This window comes from Thamnophis sirtalis, unplaced genomic scaffold (genome assembly GCF_051295495.1).
Source record: "Thamnophis sirtalis isolate CommonGarterSnake01/CBP01778 unplaced genomic scaffold, rThaSir2_p1.2 scaffold_1, whole genome shotgun sequence".
Classification (NCBI taxonomy): domain Eukaryota; kingdom Metazoa; phylum Chordata; class Lepidosauria; order Squamata; family Natricidae; genus Thamnophis; species Thamnophis sirtalis.
In genome coordinates, this window is record NW_028261381.1 from 139,908,310 (window position 1) to 139,930,584 (window position 22,275).

The window sequence follows — 22,275 nt, forward strand, 5'->3', positions numbered from 1 at the left end:
TAACAATGCAGTGTGTGTACAAGACTTTTGATGGGGTAGGCAATTATTGCATCAGTTATTAGTTAGCATCAAAATGGCCAAGCAGAAGCCATATGTGAAAAGGTCAACTTTTAAAAAAATTCTTTTTCTGGTCACAGGCAACTGGAATGAGGGACAGGTCTAATATATGAAGTTGATAATCACAGTGAATCCATAGAAGGAAAATAACTAAAAGTACAGAAGCGATTTTACTTGAAAAGCAAAATATAGAATTTCTGCAAAGTACAACTTGTTAAAAAAATCTTTCATTTTCATAAATATGGATAACCAAGTAAGGAAACAGAAAGAGGAATGGGAAAGAGGAGAAATTTAACAAAATGGGAAGAATCAGGAAAAACAGTTCTTTTTTTTTTCTTTACAGATGAACACTTTGACTCAATAGCGTGATTGAATTTTCTCTAGGGGCAGCTTGAAGGGTGATCTCTCTTCAAGCCATTATAGAATTGGGAACAAAAGAGGAATTAGGCAATCTGTCACAATGGCAATGACCTACATCTCTGGAAATTGTTTGAGTGCCTGAGAGCTTTGAGTTGTGTCTCTCAAGGGAGCCTTTTGCCAACGTCTCTACTGCAACTCCCAGCATTCTTAGCCAGGATAGCAAAGAGGGCTTATATACTCATTCTGTTCTTGAAGAATCAGGCTTTGTACTGTGCCACTATTTGGCAGGGCACAACAATTGACCAACTTTGGATCTGGAAGTTATATAGCATTAGGCTAATTAGTCTTTGGCAAAACCACCTCCTAAACTGGGACTTAAAGCTTGAAAGAACAATGACACATCACTTCCCTATTATTGTTAAAGAAGCAACACAGATATTTCATGTAGAGACCAGGAGTCAAACATGATGTAAAGGCAAGTTTATCCTTCAACTGGCCACTTTCTTTTTTTTTAAGCAAGGAAAATTTCCCTGCAGGGTTATAAGCTTTTATAAGTTATCTTAGATATCAACAACTAGCAGAAAAAAACAATTCTGCCCCTTAAATAATACTATTACGCAACACCTGTAAACAGATTATTTATCAGCTATAAATTGCTGAGAAAACTAATATTCATACACATATAACTCAAGGGTTGATATCTCTTAATATTTTTTATCTCCATATTAGCATTTTTTTAAAAAAAATAACCTAAAGAATATGCCTATAGAATTTTATAAGTTTTAGGGGGAAAATAAAACGGATGTATCTTGGCAAAATTAATGAGTGGGGTTTTGACTAACCAGTCCTTCACATCTTTCAGCTGATGGATCTTGTTGACAGAAGCCAGACAACTTGAATATAAAATCCAAGAAAGCCACTTATTTATAATTCATCAGACACATCAATAAAAAAAGTTGCCACTTTTTATCTGACAGCCAAGACTCTGATGACAATCAAGGATTTTAATTTTTTCGACACCTCTAAATTTAGTTCTTCCTCTCTACAAAGTATATACTTTTGTCTAAAAATAGTTGCTATCCGGCTGAAGGATTTTTGGAAAAGGGGACTTTGGCACTAACATTCCTGTTCGAAAATTAAAGTCAAAACAAAATTAATCAGGAATGGTTATCTATAATGAATCAACATTCGTTTATGAAAAGAAAGGGGAAGAGTGCGGTGGGGGACTCTTTCCTAGCCGCTAACGGAGAGTACTTTCAAGGGGTTACATTAAACTAAGGAGAAGATTACAGATCTTCCATATTCAGCATTGTGAATGAAAACTCCTAGGAACTATTCTAACTTACTGCCGCTCCCCAACTCCTCCTGCCCCAAAGCAGCAGGGATTGTATAGGCAATGATTTAGATGGCTAATTGAAAGTAAGCAGTGGTGAGCTGATTCCTGGGTAAAATATTACCAAGACAATCTTATCTGAGTTTACAGAGTCATTTCCAATTTGTAAATGCTGTATTCATTTCTAGCAGATAAAGCACCTTTAAAAAATCCTACACCCGACCAGCATGGTTTGCTGTTATAACCACACTTGCCCGTTCCCACTTCCTCATCCTCTTCTTATCACCTGCATAAACTTTAGAATCACAACTGAATAATTCTGCTTTATCCCCCCAAAAAAAACCTCCCAACATTTTGCAAATAAAATTAATGATTTTTCCCCTGAATCCTGATAACTTGCTATAGTTGCAGTTATTGCTAGTTATCTGCCCTACAGAGAATTATCCTTTAGAGCCTACATATTCTTTTAAAAAATATATTTTTCAGAACATCACCTTTACAAATTCATCCCTTACCTATAATATCCACCTCTCAACCTCCCCCAACATCCCAGGTTTTGTTCCTCGATTATAATAGAAGCAAATTAATGTTTTTTTCCCATTGTTTGTTGCTGTAATCATAGAGGCAAGTGTATATGTCTAACAGCTATCTTATTTTCAATTTGCAAAGCACACTGTGCTTAATCCCATGTGGCAGCCTGTGGTTCTAGATATGAATTTTAAAAGGTAATTAGACCTGCACAGGAGGCTGTGCCTGAAATGGAGAGAACTGAGCCTTGCCAGGTCCTGGGGGGTCTCTTAGAGGACCCAGGCTGGTCTCGGTTCCTATCCTAGCTTATTACGCTTCTCTACTGTGTGAAACAGCTTATTTGTTCATGAAAATTTAAATCATGTCAGTACTAGAAATATTATTTTAAGCCTTAGCAAGGGTCACAGAGTGCTTGTTGTTGTTTTGTGCTCAAGGGTAGATGGGCCAAAGCTTTCTGCCTTCCTGCCCCCGTTCATTTTTTTTCAGCCTTTAAAGAAGATGTCCACTGATAAGAATAATGGATATCCTGTAAGGGTAGTAAGTTTGTAAATAACAAGCAAATAATCAGCAAATAACCAAATGGAAAATCAATAGCAAAACGCTAATATGTTTTAAATAAAGCTCAATATGCCCTGGATATTATACACTTAATTGTAACTTACATGTGTAATAAAAATCTCCATATGTTACAATAAAAAACTTAGAAATGGAAAATTGATCAAGATTTTATGAAGTTATGGAAAATATGGATATTTATTAGAAAGCCAAAATGATAAATAAATATGAGTAGTGACCCATTTAAATGTATCTATATTTCCATTTTTATTTATAAAATATAATATTTAGGATGCCTAATTTATAGATGCCTTCTGAAAATTCCTGATTTCAGCTTTGCTGACTATCTTATTAAATCTAGGATAAATAAATAAAGGTCAGCAAAGCACTCATAATGATGTCCAAATCTCATTTTGTTTCTATAATTTAACAATGTCTACAGGCAATAATTTAACAATGTCTACAACAATCTCCAAAGGCAGGGAATCTCCTTATAATATAATTAATCATTACATTCCCGGGATAATGAAGAGGTGCTTGTAGAAACCTGTAACATTTCAGGATGAATGGCTGTAACATTTGTATTATATAATTCTTGGAGTGTTTGTCTTCCCACTCTATCCCTGCCCCACCTCTGTACACTCACATAGACCCACAAGTAGCGCATAATAATCCAGGAAAACATTCTTAACTAAGGAGGGTTCATTTTCCATAACTCAAACATCTCTATGCACTATTAATACATTTTGGGGAAAGGTGAGTCCCGCAGTATTAGGGCAACTCACACACCTAACTATGTTATTGTATTTCCACCATTAATTATTGCTTCATAATCCTTCAAGAATTCTTTTATTACAACAGTGCTCAGCCATGTTAGCAGGGTCAGAAAAGGGTTGTTGTCCCTGTTTCCCATATAAATGTGATTCCTTGAAGACCTTCAAACCAGAGCATTTAAGATTCCAGATTACAACTGATGTTCAAAACCTAAATAGAACTGGAATTCTCTAAAGGCCTAAAGTAACCCAAAATATCTGCAACAATCCTTCAGCCTCTATTTGAACTTTGAATATTCTTGTGTATATTTGACTATAAGGACAAAAAAGGCCTTCCAAATAATTTCTAAATAGACATGACACATACAAGGGGAATAGTGTAATAAATCAGAATACTTGTCAGAACATTCTAGGATGGGGAAATGGCCAGTCAACCTTTTCAAAGACCATGAAGAGGAACAAAGTTCCTTTGTACGTGCAAAGATGTAAAATTTGATCAAAAGCCTATATTAAACCAACGAGAAATGAATATCTTGTGCTATGCATCTTTATAAATTTATACTTTTTATAATGATTAAGCAACCATCATTACTTAATGAACATTTCTCTCTTCTTGTGGTCTTGTCTACCTATTGTGTGCAGAATCATTATAACATTATAAACCAAAAGTTATACAGTAATATTAGAAATGGGAAAATGTTCAGATGCTAAATGAAGTCATAACAAATAGAAAGGGTTTTTTTTTTAAAAAAAATGGTGTTTATGGAGTCAGTCAGTCTCAAGCCTCCTAATAGTGGTCATTTACCTAAAAGGGTTTCCATGTGCAGAGATGTGTGAGAAATTTCATTGTAGTTGTCCTGCTGTCTTGTTTAGTGGTGCTCTAAAGCCCATCAGGAATGATGGATTTTCTCAGCCTCACTATGTTCTTCAATTACAGGAGGCTGTAGAGAAACCAGTGAAGACTTTTATTTTCCTTGGAAATCTTTGCACATTTTATACCTTCCTTCTTCAAATCCACACATCATCTAATTATGATCACCTAACTTGTGGCATGAAAGATATTAGGAATTTCTGACATGCTTAGCCAGGAGCACTGAAGCACGGGAGATTATTTGTGGCCCAGAGTCAAGTCTATGCTCTTGTTTGCCATTTTGACCCTGCACAGTTGTCTCTCCCTTGATAAAAATCCAAGCCACAGCTTGAGAAAAAAACTTGCACATGTACTCTAGGGCACACTGCTGTGGTGTGATCCCATACTTTGAACTTTGCAGGCTGTATGTTTGCTGCCAAACAAGACCTAAATTAATCACAGTCATGGCTAAGGTCAGATGTTGTCATACTTAAATACTTGATCATTTAAACATGACTGGGTGGGTTGGATTGCAGTTTCCTCTGTAGGATCTCCAGGACGAAATCTTGGTTAGCAAATTATTTCTTTCCGTGTATGTGGTTTATTCCCTCACCCAGAATAAAGAATATTTGATAAATCCTGATTATCATTTTTTCCACCCCAAATTTCAGTTACGTTTCAATGTATTTATTTATTAAATTTATATGGGTTAAAAGTATCGTTTTTACATTCTTTCTAAAATAATGTTACCAAAAAGATGCCAATTTTTCCAAAGGAATAATTTAAAAACTGATAATACAGAAGAAAATAAAACTTAATATATAAATAAAAACTATGATATTAATATTTTTATATTATATGTGTTATAGTTATATTTTATAATCTGTTTCATTGTTGGAAGACACAACAAATTCTTGTGATCTGTTTGATTGTTGCAAGGCACCCAGATTCATTGAGAGTTGGCATCATAGAAGTTTAATAAATAATAATATTTGTATCTGTCAATTGCAAAAGGCAGCTTACATCCTGCAATGATGCTTCTAACACCATCAGGCATTAACATCTGCCTATCCCATGATCTTGGGAAGGGCTTGATAGCAGGATAAATATGCCAAATCCAGTTTGAACATCTGGCTGATTGTGTGGCAAATGATAATATTGGGATGCAGGTATAAAATGAGCTTCATATTTGGGGTTTTATTCCTGTAAGTCACCTGGAATCTCTATGATTGAGTTTGGTAGCCGATTTCTTAAATAAATACATATTATTTAAAATCCTGTTAGTAATAGAATGATATCGAAAGTGAATAATCCCAGTACAAGTGAACATTTTATTTTATTTTTGATCACATTTACTACTATTCTACTATGGCAGTTTGTTGAAATATTCCCTTGGAGGTAAAGTAAATAAGTAGAATAGAGTAAATAATTGTGCTAAATAAAGTGCTAAATAAAGGAATGGAACCAGGGGAAACAACAAGGCCTTTGGAGTACCTGGAGACTTTCCTGATCTTCGTAATCCTATAGAAAATAAAACAAATCAAACTTTCCCCCCCCTGCTGGCAAATAAGATTTTGAGATAGTTCTATAGCCAGCCTTCTTCATTTCTCCCACCCCAAAAAAAATGTTCTGCAAAGAGAACCTGGAATTTCCCAAATCACACCCTGCCATGCAAATAAGAACATAAAAGAGCTCTGTTGGATCTGATTCATTCAGCAGGGAAGTAATAGAGACAGAGAGATGAAAAGTTGGCAAGGAATCCATCATTTGTTGCTCGGAAACTACCCTGCATTAAAAATTTGAATGGATAACAATATTAGAATACTGCATCCAGCTTTGGTCACCACACTATAAAAAGATATTGAGATTCTAGAAAGAGTGCAGAGAAGGGAATAGGGGACTGGAGGCTAAAACAGTTGCGGGAACTGGGCATGGCCAGTCTAGTGAAGATAAGGACTAGGCAGACATGACAGCAGTGTTCCAATATTTGAGGGGCTGCCACAGAGAGGAGGGTGGTGTGCCGTAGTCATATTTTTAAGGATAGGTCATAACTTTGAACAGTCATTAAGTCATAAGTTGAGGTCTATCTATAGTGTAAATTTGGTTGCTGGAAGGCACTGAAAACTTGGTTATCGTCCCAGGCATTGAGACAGGAGGAGGGGGAGAAATAAAGATCTGTTTTTACTAGGAATATAAAAAGATAAAAATCTTTTTTACTTTATTTTTCCAGCTTTTATTGTGCAAAGTACTCAAAATTACTGGAGGGAGGGAGTCGGGCATTTTAAAAATGTATATTTATAAATTAAAATCTGCCCACAGTTTTTGCTCCAGAATGACAGGACAATGGAAGACGGACTTATTATAGGTGAATGTTATTTTATTCACCTAAAGTGTTATTTTATTATGGTTTTTTTTGTAAATAAATAAAAAGAAGAAACTTAGCCAGTGGACAAATAAGTCAGGTCCAAACAAATACATGGTATTAAAGAATCTAAAGAAGTATCTCTTTTTCTGACAGTTCTGGCAACAGCTCAGAATAAAACTGCACGTCTCTTCCAGATGTGACTAAGAAATAAATCAAGAAGGAGGGAGACAAGTAGATAAAGACCACAGACTTGCCATTCCAGGAAAATCTAAAGAAAGTTTGCTGAGTTCTCCGCAGTTCCAGGTATGCCACAAGATTTTGTTCAATGCTTCAATAGAAACGGTGAAGATTCAACAAAGAGATTTGGGACAATGCCCTTGCTGCAGATAGGAAATCAAGCTAAAGAATAGAATTTCAAGAAGTCTTTGACAAGGACCAATTTGTCACCAGAAGTCAAGCCTTCTAATCATTACTTGAACCTGCCAAATATGTAGCATCAAAGGTCAAAAGGGATAAAGTGAAAGGTCTTTAAGAAATATACTTAGTACTGTCACAAAGAATTGGGAAGCTAAGAGTTAACCTTTATGCCTAAAACATGTTTAACCTTTACTTCAGTCCAGTTAACTACTTATTTTTTTTCCTGCCACCCATCCTTTCTTCTTGGGTGAACAATGAGAGATGACCTTTGGTTAACTCTTGTCTATATCCAGATTCCAGGTAGGCTATAATGTCACTTTTACAAGCTAGACTATTTAAAGTCCACAATAGTTAGTATTAGATACTAAAAGTGGCAGGCAGTATGTAGAAGCATAGATCTGATAGATCTGGATAGAAAGAATGAGAGAGATTCCTGCAGGCTCTTTATAGAGAATCCAGGATCTCTGGAGATCTTCTTAGGAGCTACAAGGGCAAATACTAAGTGGTGTTTCACCTCTTTCCTTTAAAATATATATTGCTTGCATTTAGTTACTTTTTTCTTGCTACACATACATGCTCAAAGTCTACTATACTTCAAGCTTCTAAGCACAAGGTAAAGTTGAATGAAACTAAATTTCTGCTCAGTTTTTTAATTGCTGAAGCTAAACAACTAAACTTCCACCCACTTTCTAGGTAAGGAAAAATAGCTCTGGGGGATGAATAATTGAAGGTAATGCTGTGGCCATTAATGAACATAAAGCTGATTTTTTTCTCTCTCTGTGTGTGACTGGAAAACCTGTAGCTCATTTAAGAGCTGGATTCTATCATTCTCAGGCAGCACAATCATTGGTAGTCAAGGTTGTTTCCAGAAGGATATAATGCATGTAAAATGGATCGGGCTATAATTGCTGAGTTATGGTGGCACCATAATTCCTTGACAGTTAAAACAATTAATCAGTGGAACAACTTGCCTCCAGAAGTTGTAAATGCTCCAACACAGACGTTTTTAAGAAGATGTTGGATAACCATTTGTCTGAAGTGGTGTAGGGTTTCCTGCCTGAGCAGGGGTTTGGACTAGGAGACTTCCAAGGTCCCTTCCAACTCTGCTATTCTATACTCCCTCCCTGCAGATATTGCTGCTTGTAGAGGACAATAGACATTGCATTCATGGATATGAATTCCTCACCCTTAGAAACTGAAAGAAAGATTCCAAGAAGAGCAAAGTTGGGAATAAAAGTTCTTTATGCTCAATTATGATAATTGGGTCGAGCAACTTCATCGCTAAGCAATGTGGTTGTAAAGCATGATGTCATGTGACTGTGCCATCTTAAGGCAGTATTGCAGCAATTCCAGTTGCTATAATTAGGTGACTCTCACACAGTTGCAGTGTTTCATGGTCATATGATTGCCCTGTTCAACCTCCTGCCAACCAATGACCCATTGACACACTTGGAAGCTGACAGTGAAGGTGACCATTGTAATTGTGAGCTAGTTGCCAAGCCTAAAGTGTTATTTAGCTAGCACTAATAGCAATAGCACTTAGACTTATATATTGCTTCACACTGCTTTTTACAGAATCAGTATACTGCCCGCAACAATCTGGGTCCTCATTATACCCACCAAGGATAGAAGGCTGAGTCAATCTTGAGCCTGGTGAGATTCAATCTGACAAGTTGCAGGCAACTGGCAGTCAGCAGAAGTAGCCAGCAGTACTGCACTCTAACCACTGAGCCATCACGGCTCTATAACAAGAATTAATGCAAGTACCATGAAAAAATAGTAACCTAATTTATTTTTATTTGAATATTCTATCATGCAATAGTTCAAAGTATGGTTCTATAAAAAAATTAAAAAAAAAATAAAAGCAAGTAACATCATTAGGTTATTTCATTTTATAAACAATGGTTCAGTTGTTTGCAACTGAATTCAGTTTTTCAGCCTTTATTGATTTGAAGGTATCTGTGTTTAATGATTCATAGAAGCAAAAATATTTTGTTTTCTTTCTTAACATGAAGAGTTTTGACCTCCAAAGCATTGATTTGTGCATTTGCTGATTTATCCTAGATGCAACTCTGGATCAGAGAAGAAGACCCGTTTCACCCAAGTGTAACACGTGTGCATGTGTGCCTCACCAGAATGAGTGAATTTTCTTCAGTTAAAATTATAATCTTTGCAGTGAAATTTGAGACCTTCTGTTTGTCAAAGTACATCTGAGACAGTTCTTACATCGAAAGATGCCTCCCTTTACTAATAGTATTAAAAGAAAATGGAGAATGGAAGTTAGTTTGACGTGAGCCGAGGTGGCGCAGTGGCTAGGGTGCAGTACTGCAGACCACTTCAGCTGACTGTTATCTGCAGTTCAGCGGTTCAAATCTCACCGGCTCAAGGTTGACTCAGCCTTCCATCCTTCCGAGGTGGGTGAAATGAGGACCCAGACTGGGGGGGGGGCAATATGCTGACTCTGTAAACCGCTTAGAGAGGGCTGAAAGCCCTATGAAGCGGTATATAAGTCTAACTGCTGCTATTGCTATGATCCATGTGCATTATGCTCAGCATCTCTGTGTATATCTCAATTATCTTTGGGTTCAAAACTGAATAATGGTTTAATTTTTTTTTCCTCTTTGAAGCAAGAATGGCAAATTGTAACTACATAAACTAGTTAGGGAAAGATATTTCAATTTCACTTTTTATATTTCAGACCTACTTGGTTCCCTGTGTTAGTGAGATAAAACCTTTCTGTCAGGGTTCCAAACAGCACCCAAATGTAAATCAGTGTCCAAGGCAAAGTATTGCTCAAAGTTCCAATTTATTAAGAAAGCCATGTTGCACATCTAGGAAAACCCAAATCTGAAAGCTTCCCGGTTTTCCCCACCCAGCTGAAAGTTCAAGATCTTGCCCCCACACCCACAAGTCCATCACATGGTCCAATCTTCCACTGCCATGCTGGCAGTTCCACCCATCCAGTTCCAATCAGGTGCAGAGGTGCAAAGACAAAGGATGGCTTTCTAGAAATAATTTTGTTATGGCTACATAGCATCTAACTCCCACAATCCTCCCTCCCATTTTCCCACAATAGAAAATGCATAGTAGAATAACAGAAAGTGTGGCAGGCCAAAGATCCAAAAGAAAATATGGCTGCAGGCCTGACACTTTCAAAATTCAAAAAGAGAGCCATTTTGGTCTAGTTATTAAGGCGCCAGGCTAGAAACCAGGAGTCGGTGAGTTCTAGTCCTATCTTATGCATGGAAGCTGAGTGGTTAACTTTGGGCCAGTCATTCCCTCTCAGCCCACCTCATCTTACAGGGTTCTTGTAATGGAGGAAATAGGAGAAAGAAAGAGTATTAATTATGTTCACTGCTTTGAATTGTTTAAAAATAATAAAGGCAGGAGAAAACAATTGCAATTTAAAAAAATGAAAAAATGATTAGTTCATATTCAAAACCCTTACATTCAAATAATTCAAAAAACAAATACTTACAGTTATCCAATAACGCGATGAATATGGAGCTACTCATTTTTAGCAGTAATTTCCATATGTTGTCCTTGACTTCCATTCTGGGCATCGCAAGAGAAGTTTGAAAACAGATGTACAGGTCAGGTCTTAGCATTCTTCTCTGAGGTTTAAGGTTTAAACTATGAGTCCATTGTTCACTCCAGTTTCACCCAAGGGCTCCTACAATCTACATTTCTGAGTATATGCAATTGTAAAAATGGTTGAACTTTAACCATGGCATTAGTCATGGTTTACAGTTGTAAGGATTTTATTTAGACAGCAAAATGTACTTTGAAATCTTCCAGTAATGTGGTATTCTTATTCTAATGTGTATGATAGCAGAGGAAATTTTGGATCTAATGTTTTAGAAATTGTGTTTGCAGGTGTGTTGTCCTTGTGTATGTATGTGTGTTTGAAAAAGAGAGAGAGAGAGATCATTATTAGGATTATAGCAAATAACTCTTGATTGTTGCTTATGGATGGTGTTTTAAAATGTTTCTTAATACATTTTGGAGGTAGCAGAAAAGGTAACTAAGATTGAATTGAAAACCTTTTAAAGATTCCTGTTTTCCTATCAAAATTAGCCCATCTAGTATTTTACCTGAAAAAGCAAACTAAATCTCAAACTTTAATCGCATTTCTTTTTTTAAAAAAATGGTCATCTTTCTCATCTCCTTCTGCTTCTAATACACTTTGCCTCTGGGTATGACTGTCAAGAACTGGGGAGTTTGTTCTATGGTCATTCAAGTGGCTTTTGAAATACCCTTTTGCTGCTTCACATGACTGGCTATCTAAGACTTTTAATCTTGCCTTGAGCAAAGCTAAGCTACCCTTGCTCAACTGCTATTCAGTATATAAAGAGGAGGTTAGCAGGCCACAAAAAGTTGGGTACATTTTCTTTTTTTAAGGAGGCAGGTCAAAGTTTGAAATGTTCACCAGGTGATCTCCTCTTTTATGGACCTGGGAGCTACACATCAACATATAGTAATTGAGGAGTGGACTGAACACTGTTGAGGCACTTGGTGAGTTGTATTTTATTTCTTCTAATGGCAGAAAGTGAAGAGGCACTAAAGAGCCTCTTGATATGGGTGAAAGGAGAAAGTGCAAAAGTTTGTTTGAAGCTAAACATTTAAAAAATTAAGTTTATGGCATTCAGTCCCATCATTTGCTTGCAAATAAAAGAAGAAGAAATGGAAGCAGTGACAGATTTTATTTTCTTGGACTCTAACATTGAAGCACGCGCTCACATTTCTAGTTCTGGGCAAACCGGTTGTTACAGTATGGGATGCCCACCTCTGCATGAAATTAAAGGATTCTTGCTCTTTGGGATGAAAGCTATGGCAAACCTAGACAGCATATTAAAAAACAGAGACATCACCTTGCCAGTCAAAGCTATAGTTTTCCCAGCTGTAATGAGTGGCTGTAAGTGTTAGACAACAAGGAAAGATGAGCTCTGAAGAACTGGTGCTTTTGAATTGTAGTTCTGGAGAAGACTCTTGAGAGTCCCTTGGACTGCCAGGAGATCAAATCAGTCAATCCTAAAGGAAAGAAACCCTGACTGTTCTTTGGAAGGAGAGATACTGAAGCTGAAGTTCAAATACTTTGACCATCTAATAAGAAGAGAGGACTCACTGGAAAATCACTGATATTGTGAAAGATTGAAGGCAAAAGGAGAAGGGGATGGCAGAGAATTAAATGATTAGATAGTGTCATCAACACAATGAATATGAATTTGGGCAAACTATGGGAGGTCAGGAAAGGTCCATGGGATCATCAAGTGTCAAACAGAACCTAGTGACCGAACAGGAACAACATCAATGGTATTTCTGGTTGTGTTATCCCCCGCCCCCCAAATCATTATCTTCTTTTTTCTTTGTGGAGGGATCATCTGAATAAACATCTACCATAAGGTACCATAACTTGTACCAAAATAAAATATAAAATGCAATTTTGTACCATACTTGTATAAAAAAAAACTCAGAAGTGAACAGGAGCTGAAAAGGAGTTGTTGATGCTATAAGAGTACCTGCCTCAATCCCCTTGTCCAATATTTCAGGATACTTGATTTTTTAAATCCATTACAAAAGTGGCCAGCTTGGCCTTCTGCCTTTGCTGTTCATCATATCTCTGTTGATATCTGGATAGCTATATAGCTAGCTATTTAATCTATTTATTTTAGTAAGCTTATAAGCTATTTCAGCTGAATCCAATTCTGAGTGGCATGCAATCCCTATCTTCTCCAAAGCTTGCATTGGCTCTGTCCACAAACCCCCATTCTGTAATGAATTATAACTGTTTTGCAAAGATTTGTATAGCTTTCAGAATCCATTAATTCATGGGATATTTGTCTATTTATCTGTCTTCAAATATATGCTCTATAGTCAATTTATCTGTATATAAATTTAGAAGAGGCATTGTTTTAATGTTTGAAATGAGATTTTATTAATTATCCCAAACATACTACATAGTTCCAGAGCATGCCTTTTCAAAGCCTAAGGACCTTCATATGGAAAGAACTTTATTGGAGGTATCATGCAGTATTTGAAATGACCAAATATACTATTGTAATAGGTTGCATTCAGAGCAGTAGAACTTATCAGTTAAAATATAACAAGCATGATGTATGTGTGGCTATAATATTTTAGTGGTTCCCCAGCTTATTGGACTTCAATAAACAAAAAAATAATATTAATATTAATTAATAGAGTGAAGACAAAAGTGCATGAACAGATGGGCAATCAAATGCATTCTGTCCCCAGACAAAAGGCCAAAGTCTCAAAATCTGCCCTGTCTCTAATGGATAAACTTTTTAAAGTTAATGGGCTGAAATCCTGTGCTCCTGGAAATGAAAAGTTCACACAATATATATGCTTTTCCCTTCAGTTCCTTCCCTCCCTGGGCTATCTCTAGAAGGCCAAGATGGAGTCTTACAGAATATTATTATGAATTGCAGTGTTAATGAGTTTCACTGGGAGCAGGGAACTATAAAAACTGGGAATGTTGCATGAGCAATGCAAAATTTCTCTATTTGATTTGGAGATTCCATTCCTGCTTAAACCTTCAAATTATTTTACATTAAATTGCCATCAAAATCATGAATCTCAGGATTTTTCCCCTCAAATGTTATAAAATCTTTGGACTTTATTTGTATTTGGAATATTAAGTGTTTGGTAGTTCTAAACAGCTATGAGGTATGAAAAAGTTCCACAAGTAGAAACATGTTACATTCTGCAGACTTATTAAAAGTATTTCTGTTCAATGGTTTGGTAAAATATGTAGCAGTAGCAATAGTAATAGCAGTTAGACTTATATACCGCTTCATAGGGCTTTCAGCCGTCTTTAAGCGGTCTACAGAGTCAGCATATTGCTCCCAACAACAATCCGGGTCCTCATTTTACCCACCTCGGAAGGATGGAAGGCTGAGTCAACCCTGAGCCGGTGAGATTTGAACAGCCGAACTGCAGAACTGCAGTCAGCTGAAGTAGCCTGCAGTGCTGCATTTAACCACTGCGCCACCTCGGCTCTGTACTATGTACAGTATATGACCTACAGTATGTGCTGGCCATTCACTAGATTCAAGCAGCAAGGCAACACCAGCACCACTGGATGGCATATTTTCCCTCCACTCTTTAGAAAAACACATCAACTCTGTGTGTGTGTGTGTGTGTGTGTGTGTGTGTGTGTGTGTGTGTGTGTGTGTGAGAGAGAGAGAGAGAGAGAGAGAGAGAGAGAGAGAGAGAGAGAGAGAGAGAGAAATCTGAAATCTCATACAGTTTCAGCATTCGCACCTAAGATCATGTAAAATTTCAAAAGTCGGATCAGTGCAATCTGAAGAGATTTGACTTTTTAAAAGATCTGTCAAAAGGTGGTTGATGAACTTACAGATGAAGTTCAGCAACAGCTAGGAAAACTTTCATATTGTCTATTGTGAAGGAAATTGTCTGGTGTTGCCTTGTCATGCTAAGAACATTCATGCCATCTTTAAAAATTTCTGCCCAATCTCCCACCTCTCCTTTCTAAGAAAGGTGATCAAAATCTCCAGAGGAGCCTGGGGAAAATTAATTATCTGGACCCATTTCAGTCAAGTTTCATGCTCAGATACAGAATCAAAACTGTATTTTGCCTTAGAGAAAAATAATTTTGAAATCCACATTTTAGTGTCAAACATGATGAACTTAATTTAACTGCTATTAAATATAGTCGTTAGACCAATGGTACTTAAAGTTTTCCTAATTTTGATTACTAGACTATCACAGAATGTTTTGCTGGACCACGAGGTAGATTAGATTGGCCATGTGGTTCCAACAGGTACCATGGCATCAGTTTAAACTGACTATAGGTAGTCTTAGATTTGCAACAGTTTAAGGACTGTTCAAAGTGACAACAGCACTGAAAAAAAGTAACTTATGAATGTTTTCCACACATTACTGTTGCAGAATCCCCATGATCATATGATCAAAATTCAGATGTTTGGTGACTGGATTTTGATGGTTGCAGTGTCCTAGGATCATATGTACATACCCTTTTGAAACCCTCTGACAAGCGGAGTCAATGGGGATTCAGCCAGATTCACTTAACCACTGCATTACTAACTTAAGGTCTGCTGTGATTCACTTAACAACTGTAGCAAGAAAGGTCATGAAATGGGGGAAAACTCACTTAACCACCATCTCACTTAGCAACGGAAATTTTGGGCAGAATTGTGGTTGTAACTTGAGGATTACCTGTATGTCACTTTGATCCTAGAGTATTTTGTCCATGCCTCCCTCCCATTTTTCCCCTCCAATTTCCAGCACTTTATCCAAGTGAAGTTTAACTTTTTCAAATTGAACATGTGAACATGTGAACATAATAATCTGAAGACAAAAGGCAACTGCACCACAATCAAGCAGCAGACCTCTACAAGTGCCTCCATATCTGGGACAGACATGATTTTATATTGACCTAAGAGATCCACTGAAGGCATTTCAAAATGAAATATGGAGAAGTTAACGCAAAAGCATCTGGTTCTCTCTAGTTTGGGAGGCTCCGCCCCCTCCCGCCCCGATGTAATGCGTAAGCACTGCAGTAATTCACATGCGCATGCACGCTCACATTTGCGAATCGATAGGGAAGGTAAGTGAATCCCACTGCTGTGCAAAAGATCTTCTTCTTCTTCTTCTTCTTCTTCTTCTTCTTCTTCTTCTTCTTCTTCTTCTTCTTCTTCTTCATCATCATCATCATCATCATCATGACTGAGCTACTAAACACAGTAACATGAAGGAATAATATTAAATATTTAAAATGTATCTCGAGGAGATACTTGAGGTAGTACTTTTATGTAATTCCTGAATTTGATTAAACCTGGCCTTAGAGATTTTTGCTACTTGGATATGCTTGTTAAACAATGAACTGGAGAAAAGTTAATGTATGTACATAATTTCTAATAACATTTTCTTTGTACCATCTTTTGTTAGAAACATTTCATGGCTCACTCATCAAGTGATTCAGATTGTGGCTTCATGTTATGTTTTTCCTTCCCCCCCTGTGGTAGAAACCAACAATCAGCAACAACTGATCTTGGTTACAGGTGTAAGATATCTGCAACAGAACAATGCAGGAAAGATTGCTGCGATCTTGCTTAGAAATCTCTTTCAGAAATAAAAGCCATTGTGATAAAATACACACATACAACTCCCCACCCCCACCCCCCAAAAACCCAAAACCAAGTTAGATAAAACAGAATGGAAAATAGCTCAAGAGTAATGGTGAATTTCAAAAGAAAAGTGATAGGTGAAGATGAGGTGGTTAACCTCTTCCCTGACAGACACTTTCTCATGTTATGTTTTCCTAACATGATTCTCTGCTAGCAAAGTGACCTCACTACCAGAAGGTTTCTAAATACAGAAAATATGTGCTTGTAACTTATAAAGGAAGATCTTTTGGACCTGTTTTTGTTGGAGCTATGGAAAATAGGAAACAATTCTCCATCAAAACTTTTCAGTTTAAATCTCTCCCATTCTGAAATGGATTTTCTGCACACAAAAAAATGCAACCATAGGATTGCATAATATATATCTATGTGTGATTTACAAAGCCATTATTATAGAATTCCTTGGTTCTCCATCAATGAGAAGTATAAAAACATCTGACCCACTCACCAGAGGAAAAAAACATAAAACATAAGCTAATCTCAAGTGGGTTGTCAGGAAGAATCTTGTGGGACAGGCTATCAAAACAAGACAGACTTTTCAAGGCAGAATCATCCAGTTCATTTTTCCAAAGGGGAAAAGCTATTGCTCTCCAGTCATTGCTAAATGGCATCTTCTTGCAATTCAAGTGAGCTGTAGTAAGTAACTAATGCTGAAAGCTACACTAAAGCAGTATGTGAAGTGTCTTAAGTTTCTACCAACTGCCCTCTTTCCTGGACCAGGATGGCTTCTTATGGTCACTCATAACCTAAACACCATGTATGCTCTACATGGATCTGCCCTTGAAGAGCCCTTGGAAGAGCTAGCTGTTCCAGAATGAGCCAGCATGAGCTGTTACAGGTGTGCTGTGGTATATCAGCATATATCAGCCCTATAAGGTGCACTAGACTAAGACACTATGCCATATAGGTTGAAACTATTTTTATTATAACATTTATATAAACAGAATCTTGAAAGTCTGAATGTGATGCCATCCTCCATCCCTCCTTCATTCATCTTTGCGTCATGGAGGGAGTCATGTAGCCTGAGACATATTCTCAAAATAATTTAGATAAATGTGCTTAAGCCCCAACTACAGTATATGACTGTTGTTTTGGTAACAGCTCTTACTTCTGTCCTTCAAGGCTATTCTATATTCCTTCTACATCATGTAACAATTCTGCTATGGGAGCTTCACTGGTTACATGTGTTGTTCTGGGTGCAACTGGTGCTGGTTCAGAGGTGGTATTCAGCAGGTTCTGACCAGTTCTGGAGAACCAGTAGGATAAATTTTGAGTAGTTTGGAGAACCGGTGAATGCCACCTCTGATTTGCCCCGCCTCCTATTATTATTTGCCTCCTGAGTCTCGGCTGATTGGGAGGAACTAGAGATTTTGCAGTAACCTTCCCCTGGTGTGGGGTGGGGTGGAGATTTTACAGTTTCCTTTCCCTACCACACTCACCAAGCCACGCCTACAGAACCAGCAGTAAAAAAAATGGAATCCCACCACCGTGCTGGTTGTTACCTACAAAGTCATATATAAAGCAAGAGCTCAGTTGCTTGAGATCTCTCAGGAGAAGGTTGGTACCTTCCCCTCAGGAATAGCATCTTCCCAGAGACTCAAATGGTCCTGCCTTGTTTCATCAGTACGACAATATTTCTTTTTCTTTTGACTCTTGTTACTCTAGTTTTTTTTAAAAAAATCTGTACACTGCCCAGAGTTGATGAGCTGGGCAGACGTAGAGGTATTAATGCGATATATAAATAAATAAGGCTCTACTATAATATATTAGAAAGTCCATCTATCATATTTGTTCTTGTTAATTCAGTTTCCTTCCTTGAAAGCTTTGCCATCACTAAACCAGCAAATTCCTTATTTTTTTAACTGAAGAGGAGTATGCTTGCTTTTAAAAAATATTCTACACTTCATTTTAAAAAATTCACCTCTAAAAAGTTGTTTACTTAGTTTCTTGCTAGAAAACTATAAAAGACCATTTGCTTTGCTAAAGGAACTTTATTCTTTGCTAAGATTAAATGGCTATATCCAAGCTTCTGTCACTGTAATATGACATCAGGAGGACAGTCAAACACTAGCTTTAACTCTAAGTGTCCTTCTAAAGTACTAGTCAAGTGCCAAGTGCTTTTTGCTACATCAAATAAATTGTTCTATGTTTCAAACAGCATTTATATTTTCATCTGCCTGTGATCACCTTAAAGTAATAGCAGAACTCCAGCATAATCTTTTTTTACTCCCACTATGAGAGTTTGCCTTGGCTGGCAATAAATATTTCATTTTAAATAAACAATTTTCTTGACTTACTTATCCACATTATACCTTCATTAGATTTTGTTCTCCTTTTCTTTTAATTGTGGTCTAATTTTCCTATTCATTCCACATGTAAACTTTCGTATACTTTACAACCATAGAAATAATTAATGTTTCTGATCTTTTTTTAAAAAACTTATTCTGAGAAAATGAAGCTTTTTGGCTATTCTGGTGGTAACAAATAAGCAAATAGTAGCAATAAACAGGCTGCTTGGTTTACCAACTTAAGCACAATTCACAAAGTATAGATAGTCCTCAACATATGACCACAATTTGCCCAAAATTTATGTTGCTAAGTGAGACATTTCTTAAATGAGGTTTGCCCCATTTTACAACTTCTCTTGCCATAGTTGTTAAGTGAATCATTGCAGCTGTTAAGTTAATAACCTGGTTGGTAAGTGAATCTGGCTTCCCCATTGACTTTGCTTGTCAGAAGGTTGCAGAAGGTGATCATATGAACATGGGACACTGCAACAGTTTTAAATACATACCAAGTGTCCAAGTGTTGATGACATAACCATGGGGATGCTACAACGATTATAAGTGTGAAAAATAGTCGTAAGTCACTTTTTTCAGTGTGGTTGTAACTTTGAAAGGTTGCTAAATGAACTGTTGTAAATCAAATGCCTATGTCCCAGGGTTCCAAGTAACACCCCCAACAAAAGAAGACTCTGAGCTAAAAATTCCTCAAAGTTCGATTTTATTAGAGATGTTATGTTGGCACATCTGATAAAACCTGAATCTGAAAGCTTTCCCCACCTAAAAGAAAGTCAAAGTCCCTTCCCCTGCACTTGCATGTCCATCACACAGTCCACTCACTCCACTGTCCCAACTGGAGATGCCTCCCAGTCATGCCACTCCAGGTGCAGGTTGAATCATCCTTGACTCCCAGAGGAAAAAAATGTTATGGTTATTTATCTCTACCATTCCTTGCAATCTCCCTTCCCGGTTTCCCATAGCATTAAGTGTGACAACCCTGAAGATCCAAAGAAAAAGATGGCCACTATGTTTGTCTCCCATCCATTCTAGGAAATAAACTGACTTTTTGAGCAATTTGAAGGCCACCTATCTTGACTCCAAGCACAGCTGCTTTTGGCTCAGTGAGTTCAGATTTATCTCTGAATCAGGCTTGTAAAAACAGAGTTGAGCTCCTTAGGAACCTCTACTTAGGCTTTTTATTCTTTTGCGAAGCTTAAATTGCATGCATATCCATTTGAGGTCTGAGGACAATAGGTGGACCAGGATGTCAAGACACATCTCAGAAGAAGGCAATGGCAAACTATTCCAAGTCAGTCAGTCATGTGTTATGTCTATGTAGTTCCCATAGGTCAAGCTGAACTTAAATAAGTTTTTACTAAAGTGCATTTTGGCTGATTTGATCAAAAGGAGTCCTAAGCATAAGTGCCAATAGGACCAGCAGCCTTTGCCAAACAGGAGGGACTAGCAGGACTATTCAAAAGACAGAGAGCGATGGAAGCAAATGCTATTGCCAAGGGAGTATGTTTCACAGCCAAATAAAAAAACTTTTAAGAACTGGAACATTTTCAAGAGGTCTGTTCCACAGACTGTCTGTGATTGGTTCATAATGGAAGATCCATTTCCCATGTCCCCAGACAACTGAGGATCAGAAAAAAAACCAATACTGCAGATCTCTTCTGAGCAAGCACAACCCTTCCACAAAAGCTGCATTTTAATCCTTGAATTCAATGTTCTATTGGGAAATACCATTTTTATATTTATTGGATTTAATTTCATTTGGTTCTCCCACTTCCATCCCAGTAGATATTCAGTCCAGCCCCCACTTCTACTGGGAAAAATGATTGCCTGTTCAAAAATAGTGTGCTTTCGCTCAGGTTGTCATCTGGCTTTGTGTTTATCCTTCCTATTTCTATTTCTATATCCTCAGTTTTATCCTTCTTGCCAACAGACTTCTTCAAAGGCTCACATGACAAACTTAGTTCCATATGGAAGGTCAAGTGATTCTCACATAAAAGAAAAAGAAGTGACACAGTTTATGAGTGGCAAACAACACCTCTGCTAAGTGTCTGACTTAGCCCAGCATCTCAGCACAACTGACAGAAAGGTGCCCACCTAATAACGTTAGCAAGAGTGACATAAGGCACTTTTTTGCCCAAGACAAACAAAGTGGCATCCTCATCAAACAGAGAGCAAAACATATTGCAGGTGTTTCTTCCTGACAGTAGAAAGAGGAGAAGGAGAATTGACATCCTATCATGACACTCAATACTAATGATTGGATGAGTCCTGTCTCTGTTTCAAATGGAGAATTTTCAAAGCTCTCTTCGCAAGAAGAATGAAATTGTTTATGAATTCTTGAATTAGTTCAGACTGTTAGAATGGAAAAGATTCATTGCATCTTGTTTTCATTTGAGAAGCTACCAAGCAACTTACCATGTGAAAAGTGAATTAAAATAATATTGGGTGAGAATTGTACCACATCAATACGTAAGTATCTGAACAATTTAAGACTTGTTTTTAAAGCCAACGCCACGTTAATTATATTAGCATTTCTGAAAAAAATTGCTTCGCTAAGAAGCTTTATTATCAATCACAAAGCATCCACTTGGTTGGGAGTATGCAGTATATACTGCACAGTAAATAACTAACTCAATTAAATAATTAGAGCAAGCACAATCTTTGCCAGTTAAGGGAAACTAGTTCACCATTTGTTTAGCTTCAAACTATCCATCTCTATTGGTTTAATTGTGGCTTATTTTCCAGTAAGACTGCATAGCATTTTAGCTTGAGGTACATCAATTTTGTGGGTTATTATTGTTGATTTTTCTGCTTTAAAATACACTGGATTCATTTCAAATTCATCCTAAAATGAAGATTCCATTTTAAAGACTTTAGATATCTAGTTGGTAGGGATCTCAAAACCTATCTTTCTTTGTAAGTTTTTAATTACTCCAGAGGAGTTTATGCCTATAGTTCCCATCTTGCCAGTTTTCCTGCCAGTAATCATCTGAAAACGTGAAATAAAGAAGAATAAAATGAAGAAACATCTTCTGGTAGGTGAGCCACAGCATGGCAATTAATATGATGGTGCAAAAGTATGTATCTGCTCCTAAGTAGATACCGTTCCACAGATTCTATCTGTAGTTGTAAACCTCCTGAAAGATAAAACACCATGAGAGTGCAACATGTTGGAGGAAGTGGCACATTGAGAAAGAGGTGATCAGAATGTAGCCTCACAGCCCTTGTGGTATGAGATGAGAGAGAGCAGGAGAGAGGCAGGTGGAGAGTGGAAAAGCCAGGCAGGTAGCATGAGTTGTGGGACAGACATAAATCAGAAGAGCGGTTGTGGGAGCAAACACTTGAAGCATTGTTGCAGGCACGAAATGTACAAAGCGGGGGTGGGGAAAATTGTTCTTAGAAATGTTAGGGTATTGTGATGGGTTTCAAATTGCATTCCTCCTCCAAATGTGAAATGTTTAAAGAGTTAAATGCAGGCCTTGTTTTTTCTATGGTGTTCATCTAGCAAAATAACACCACAATCATATACATGTGTCTAGGAGGTAAAAAAAA